Here is a 7,859-nt window from a genome sequence, read left to right as displayed (position 1 = left end):
TGCGCGCACGTGCGTGCAAGTGCGCACACGTGTAACGCGTGAAATGACCAATATGATAGATATAGCCGTAACTTTTTAAATTTTTGATGAAATGCTTTGAAACTCATAATATAAGGATATAATAGTAGTACAGACATGATGACATGGTCAAAATGGCAAGATCTCACGCGCTTGCACGCTGCACTTGGTCCGATTGGTTGAAACAAAAGTCTTTATATCTTTTTTGTTTTCTGACAAAATCCTTTGAAATTTTGAACATCATCATAAGCTATGAAGATCTACAGCATGATATATAAGAATGATCATGAACGCACGCATATGCACGTTAGCTGCAATCTGATTGGCTAAAAGTTTAAATGCCTAAAACTTTCTTAGTTCTCAATAATACAGGGTGAAATTTCGAATATGAATAGATATAATGAATGCCTACATTATTCTACCATCAAAAGTAAATGCATGGACGTCATGCACATGCGCGCACACACAATGCGTTAAACGACAGTATACTTAAGTCTTTTGATGTTCATGCAGAATTAAGAACTTATAAATGTAAAGACATGTAACATACTGAAGCAGATCTTTTTTCCCTTGACCTTGATACTTAGGTCAAGGTCACTAGTAACCTGAATAAAATGTTGATATTAGCTATTTACCAAAATGACCTTGACCTATGAACTTGAAATCGACCTTAACCTTTGACCTTAACCCAAGGGTAGAAAGACACCCCCCCCCCAACACAAAGTAGAGAATCGCTGTAAAGCTCAAATTACACCTCGGACCCACATAACATTTCAAGGAAACTGCAGAAAAGAGCTCGCGGAAAGAGTATTGAAATATTTGATGTGAGTTTCCAAAGTATATAGAAATTTTTATTTTAATTAATTACAAATCCTGTCGTGTTTGAAATTAAAGTACAGATGAACAAAGTTGGTATATAAGTCTTATATGTTTACATGTATTTATTCGGATGTCGTCAATAGCATTCAATTCTACTGATTTGAAACAATATTTTAATACCAAGCATCCTTTGTTTATTTAACCTTTGAAATTTAATTCATTTTTTTTTTAGAATTACGGAATCCCCAGAAATTCAAAATCAATATACATGTACGCTCCTTCGTAAAAAAAATATCAGGTATTTGCATTCACGAAAAATATATTAATAAGAAGGTCTTAAAGAATATTGGTCACATTAGCTGATACGAATGTCTTTATAAATATCTATTGTAAACCCCAGAAAGTAGCCTCCTATTGCATTGGAAAAAATGAATAGTTCCGGTCAAAAACCTTTACATGTATATAATATTTATTTACATAGTATATAAAATTTGCTAGGCACAGGTACCAGAGTTGTCAAAATGACCAGAGAGGAAATATATTTTAAAAAATCTGAACAGATTAAAGGAAAATCCCTTTTCTATGTATGGAACTAAAATTGACTAAGTTTGTTTTGATTGGTTAGCCATCGGCGAGTGATATCCTTAGTCGACTTTAAGGTGTCACAACAGTATTAATTTCTGCTCCCATATATTCTTACCAAAATTGTGCAAGTTTGAGTAAATTGTAACTAATTCAAAACAAACTTCTGAGAAGTTTCCTTTTCAGATCTTGTAAAACCATTCTTTATAAAGATTTTAGTACCAAAAAATACATAGCCATCCAGCAAGGCACGCAAGTTTGTTTCGGTCGAAGTCGAGCAGGTGCTTGAAAATCTAGTCCAGGGCCTAATCACTCCCCACTCTTGACAGTATATAGAAAAATCAGCACGCCCTAAATTTAAATAAATCTGGTCAATACAGGAAGTTTACATGTTGATTATCATTTAAAAAAAATTTCCAATCTCGTATCAAAATTTGTACAAGGGAATCTTGTACATCGAGCGTTGACATGAGGTTTGACGTGAACCAAAGTGTAATACTGTTATGACACCTGCAACACTGCCTTGTCCTCGGAATAAAACCAACTTTGAGCCCGAGGTTAAAATCAGTAGAGAATTTAAATGTGAATAGGTATTTCAAAAAATGGTATATGTTCCTGAAATATAGTAACTTTATATCTGTATTTTTTCTATTATTTGCGGGATAGAAAGATGTGTTAATCGCTTAACCAACATGTCATGATCATCTTGCATATGCATGTACATGTACGTGTGCGCCAATGCAAAACGTTAAACGATATATTGTTGATATCATTGTAACTTTTATAACTTTAAATGAAATCCTTGAATACTTAATATATTTATAAAAGGTGTTACAGGAAAAGCTATGGTACGAAAAGGGACATGGGGAGCGTTTGGGGAACATCTGTAACGGTCCCCGATTACAATTAGCCCTAGTTTATGTTAAAATTGGCTCAATTATTTCCCGAGATTTCATAATATATTTTAATATACGAGGGGTGTCCCAAAAAGTCGTAGACAATGTTTATAATTTTTTAATCATGCAACCAATACTTACCAAATTTTGGAAAAAAGTAAAATAGTCAATATTCTTTAGAATTGTGAATTTTTAAATACATATCTTTTATATTAATAATATTGGGACGATTTAAGTGAAGGCCGATAAGGCCTGTCGGCGCACGGACAAAATTCGGAATAATTTACGCATATAACTATTACATTTGCTTTTATTTCTTTCGTACTAGCCGAAATATGGCTGAAAATATTGCCGACTCGGCGTTAAACACCAATCAATCAATCAATCAATCTTTCGTACTATATTATACATTGAACTCAAATTTAACTCACTGAAACCAGAATAAAAATCTTCATATTATGTCAAAACTTCATATAAATATCATCAGAAACAGACGATTGGTCATGGTGTCATGATCCTCATAGTATCGTTGAAATTGAGTTTGATGAAAATGACGTCGTCAAACGCGTAGTCGGCGCACGGAGATGTAATAGATTATGTTGGATATGGTTAATATACATCGGAGATGGAAAAAAGAATACAGATGTGACATTACACCCAGATTTTAATAAAGAAATTATTTTTAAATTCACGTATTCAATGAGATTTTTTCTTCTGTACCGAAAATAGTTAATTACGGCATGTAAAAAGAGATACTGTTTGATAAACGCAGACAGTTTGGAAAAATCTGAACCTCGGACGACGTCAAACAATTAGAATTCTCTGCTGCCTACAATGTAAGGCGATCTTTCAACTAAATTTCGACTGAAATTTGGATCTGCTTTAACAAAAGACAAGTAAAAAACAAACGGACAATTGTGAATTTAAATATGTCCGTTAATCAAGCGTGGTCTATCACTTTAGAAAAATTATTGAATGTTAATACCCGCTAGTGAAGCAGACAAAGAGATAATGACGTTATAAGAGACGTAATTTACGCTTGCTGTCGTGCGCCGGTGTGCACTTATATTCTTTCTTTATTTTTTCATAATTTTCTTGTAAGAGGTGATATAATAATGAAACTTGAAGTGCATGATGATAAAATGGTACTTTTTGCTATGACAAGGAAAGAAATTTAATAAAGCAAAGAGAACAAAACTGTTTTACCTGTCTACGACTTTTGGGACAACCCTCGTATTTGTTACATTTAATTGTTGAATGAATTCATAAGAAATAATTTAATAGATATTTATAGAGAAACAATGTAACATATTTCACGGCAAAAAAAAACAGCTTTGTGAGTACCAGCATGGTAAATAGGAATCTAAAATTAACACTACTGTAAACAGTTATAGTTCAAAGGGGAAAAACACTCGTGATCATTTTCTTTAATTTTTTTTAAAAGAAAATCTTCCGCCACACGGAATTTAGTTCCTAGCTTAATTCTACTTGAATAATTCAATTGCGGGTTTTCTTTGTATATTCCTCAATTTACAATGTAGAATCCAGATTTTGTTGTCTTGAATACTGTTTCTTATCTTTATATCCTTCATAGGTTTTAACCAAAATATTGCCGATATGTTAATTACACACTAATGAACACTGTTGTGAGATTTCCCTACTCTGTAGTACAGTTTCCGAGAGGAACGCTGTCTATTTGGGATAAATTCCTTTTCCACAAATCCCTAAGCGGTCTGTCCACGTCCCGCAGTCAGAATTGGGTTCGGGAAATAAACCGCGATGTCAGAGTGTTTGGTCATTACGTGACAGGTTCAATTCTGGGTTTATTCCCCGAATGGCTACTCAAAAAAAACATAGGTAATCAAAGATTACAGAGCTCACCTCAACGAATGTTGTTTTTAAGTAAGGCAAAGTCACACAATTAACCAACAAAAAGTGTACATCCAAAAATGCAAAATTTATAAAATTTTGATTTGATATTTGGAATAGGCCTATATAAAAACTTCAACTAGTTCTTCAACATGAAAACCTAATTAAAACCCGCTTCTGAAGCAACTTTGAGAGTTTTATCCTTGATGCATATTTGTGCAAGTTTGGTTTATATAAGCCTTATAGTTTTTGTAATAGACCTGCACCCATAACTTTAACCATGCCCATTTTTGAAAATTATTAAATTTCAGAACTAAATTAGGTGCACCCTAAGATGATATCTATGAAAGTTGTTAAAAATATCGATCAAATTTTTTGGAAATAAACCTGTATAAACTACAGGTACTGTGAGCGATGAGCTCACTTATCCCCCCCGCCTCCCCTATGGTTATAAGTGGTGAAAAAGTCCATGTTTTCCCGTGGCCGGGCCCAAAAAGGCGGATCAAAAAGTAAAATAGGAGGTCACAAAAATAGTAATAAAATTTGTGAAATTTCATAAATTTCATTCAGGGATGAGAGGAGTTACGGATAAAAATGGGTACCCCAAAAAAGTAACAGACGGACGGAGAGGATCAGACGGCGGGCACACGGGAATTTAAGATTTATATACCCCCCCGCTTTTCAAAAGGGGGGGTAAAAAAAAAAACCTTTTCACTAATCCAGAAAATGTATGTCAGATTCAGCATCTGACCTGGTGAATGCACCTTTAGAATTATAATCCATGCAAGTTTGGTTACTGTAGAGTAAAGTTACTTGGAAATGAACCTACCCCCAAAATTTTTAAACCCGTTCATTCAACCGGAAAAAAAGGGTAATCCAACATCTCTCGGTAGTATGCATCATATACCATCAATTTTAGACATTATAGGGTTCATAGTATCTTTGAAATGAAAATCACCAAAAAATTTAACCTGTACTAACCGGAAAATGTAGGTCAGATTCAGCGTGAAGCAAGTGGGTAAATGCATCCTAAGATGTACCATTCATGCAAGTTTGGTCATTATAGGGCTATAGTTTTTAAAATGAAAACTGCACCAAAAACTTTAACCTGTTTACTCAACCGGAAAATGTAATCAGATTCAGCATCCAATAGGTCGGGTAGTTGTCCAAGATGTACCATCCATGTAAGTTTGGTCATTATAGGGCTCACAGTATCTTTTAAATGAAGACTGCACCAATAACTTTAACCTTTACTAACCAAAATAAGGTCAGTTACATCCAAGCAAATGGGTTTTCCCTCCCAGATGTACCATTCATGCAAGTTTGGTCATTTGGGTTTTTAGTACCTTTGAAATAAAACTGCACCAAAAACTTTAACCTGTTCACTCAACCGGAAAATGTAAGTCAGATTCAGCATCCGAAGCAAGCCTTGTAGTGTGCATCCTTAGATGTATCATCCCTGCAAGTTTGGTCAATATGCGTTTAAAGTTATCGGAAATGAACCACACCAAAAACTGCACCAAAATGTTAACCTGCTCCAAAAACATTAACCTGGTCATTCCTTTGCTGAAATTGCAGCATCTGAAACTCAATGGTACAATGAAACCCACTAGAAACATCTTCTATGCATGTCTATCAATATAGGACATAGGAGTAACTAAAAAGAAAACTGCTCCAAAAAACTTAACCTTAACCCGGACCCCAGCTGACACCGACACCGACGCCGAGGGTATTACATAAGCTCCCCCAACTTCGTTGAGTTGAGCTAAAAACAAGTATTGTCACACTCAATAAAGGGGCCCGTTAAAGGTTACAGGTAGACTTACCTGTATGTATAATCTACCAGAATTGAAACAAAAAAAATGCATGTATTTTTCTTCTTTTTTTTAATTTGAGCACTATTATGAATAAATATTTTGTATGCATATTTTTTAAATAAATAATTTTACAAGCACAAAACATATTCAAACCTATAAATTACCTTGAAGTTCTATTGATTAGCAGCACTGATTTTCACATTATATATGAAATAACACTGTTCAAATTTTTATCACACATATTTACAATATTTACAATTTATTTAGTCCATCTCCACATGTTTCTCCGCAATGTTATGTTTTTAATTTTTAAGACAGTTTTAGCACACCATGGTTGGGATCTCTATTTAGTCCCACCCTAGGGATCATGGTTTAAACAAATTATAAAAAAAATCTACCCTATCTTCGGATGCTTGCTTATTCATTTAATTATTTCCTTGCTATTATTGGGAAGGAAATATCTTATATATTTTTGCTTTTGCGGCTATAGCCTATATATCATTTTTATGTTTGGTATTAAAAATGCAGAATTTACAAATTAAATTGTCCTTTGCATATATGAGTATACCTAAAATAATATAACACAATGTGTATTTTAGTATCATATAATATGTTTATTATTCATTGCAATGTATCAAATATATTGCAGCATAGGACGTGCAAAGTGAGCTTTTGTTAGCTAATTAGCCTTTCATTCGATTTTTTTCACAGTTTGAGAACTGCGACTGCGAAAACCCACCCAGTTTTAGCATACTTGGAAACAACACATTTTGCTGTATTGTCTAACACCATTATCTTTTCTCCTGTCGGATGCATTATTACATTGTAACTTTCGGTAATGTCCGCCAAACTAATATTCCTTCTCTCTCCTTCTCCATGCTTAACCTGTCCTAATTTTGATGTCTTATCGCAAACCAAAATATTATCTTGAAGGTCAAAGGTGAGTCCCCTGAGATTTGAATCTCGAGGACTGTCAAGAATATCTTCGTTATTCTTATCCACAACCTTTACTATCCTTTCTTGTATGAAACAATGAAAGTCTGATATCAACGACGAGGACACAAAAGGCACTGATCCACTAGGTTTATATGCTGAAGTATGATTTATGCAAAAGTTCAATGAACAGATCATCCTCTTAGAACGATTGGCAGCAAACGCTGTTGTTGGTCCACGGGATATAGCTATCATGGGTTCTTTCAAGTGAATTATTCCAAGTTTTAAACAACTCGCAGTTTCTCCGTTGAACTCAATTCGATAATGACAGATGAAGTTTTCAAAAGAAACAAATACTTCATTCAAGCACAATCCGGAGTGACAAAGACCATATGGTTTATCCTGACACACCTCAGTGTGTTTGCATTTTCCAGTGGAATTACTGATATCATAAATCTTCAGCGAAGGTGGGCTAGTCAAAGATAACAGTATTCTTGTGTCATGTATAAACAAGCCATAAAATACTCTTTCTGACAAACCGTTGATTTGTGATAATTTTTAAAGCCAACGTTCATCCAGTCTTTTCTAGCCATAGTTTTTCTCCTCTGTATAATATTGTCTTCATCAATTTTTTCTGGAGTACTACACATAATTCTCTCCACTATCCATGATTGTTGTTTAGTCAGTTTTACGTCTTCAAACTCTTTTGTCTTGGAAATCTGACCAAAAAAATCCAAGTTGTGCTGCTTGTAATCTTCAGAAAAATTCCAAACATCCAAAGACCTTAAACGAGTGATGTGATCAGAAATCTGCTTTTTCAGTTTTTGATTTGTTATGACAATTGTTTTGAAGACCCACATTTTAACACTGAGTTAAGAATCATCCTAACTTCTAACTGTAGTGGAAAAACGTTTCAGCTCATCAG

At 34.1% G+C, this 7,859-nt stretch overlaps 1 pseudogene; it reads right to left on the bottom strand.

Annotated features, from left to right (window-relative positions):
- Positions 1-6,706: 6,706 nt before the first annotated feature.
- LOC134268130 (uncharacterized) lies at positions 6,707-7,794 on the bottom strand (annotated as a pseudogene).
- Between the last annotated feature and the right edge of the window lie 65 nt (positions 7,795-7,859).

The sequence above is a fragment of the Saccostrea cucullata genome, unplaced genomic scaffold (assembly GCF_032062105.1).
Source record: "Saccostrea cucullata isolate Sc308-1 unplaced genomic scaffold, CSIRO_AGI_Scuc_v1 ctg9467, whole genome shotgun sequence".
In the NCBI taxonomy this organism is placed as follows: Eukaryota; Metazoa; Mollusca; class Bivalvia; order Ostreida; family Ostreidae; genus Saccostrea; species Saccostrea cuccullata.
The sequence above is the reverse complement of the archived record's forward strand: the minus strand, read 5'-3'. Positions and strand labels throughout refer to the sequence as shown.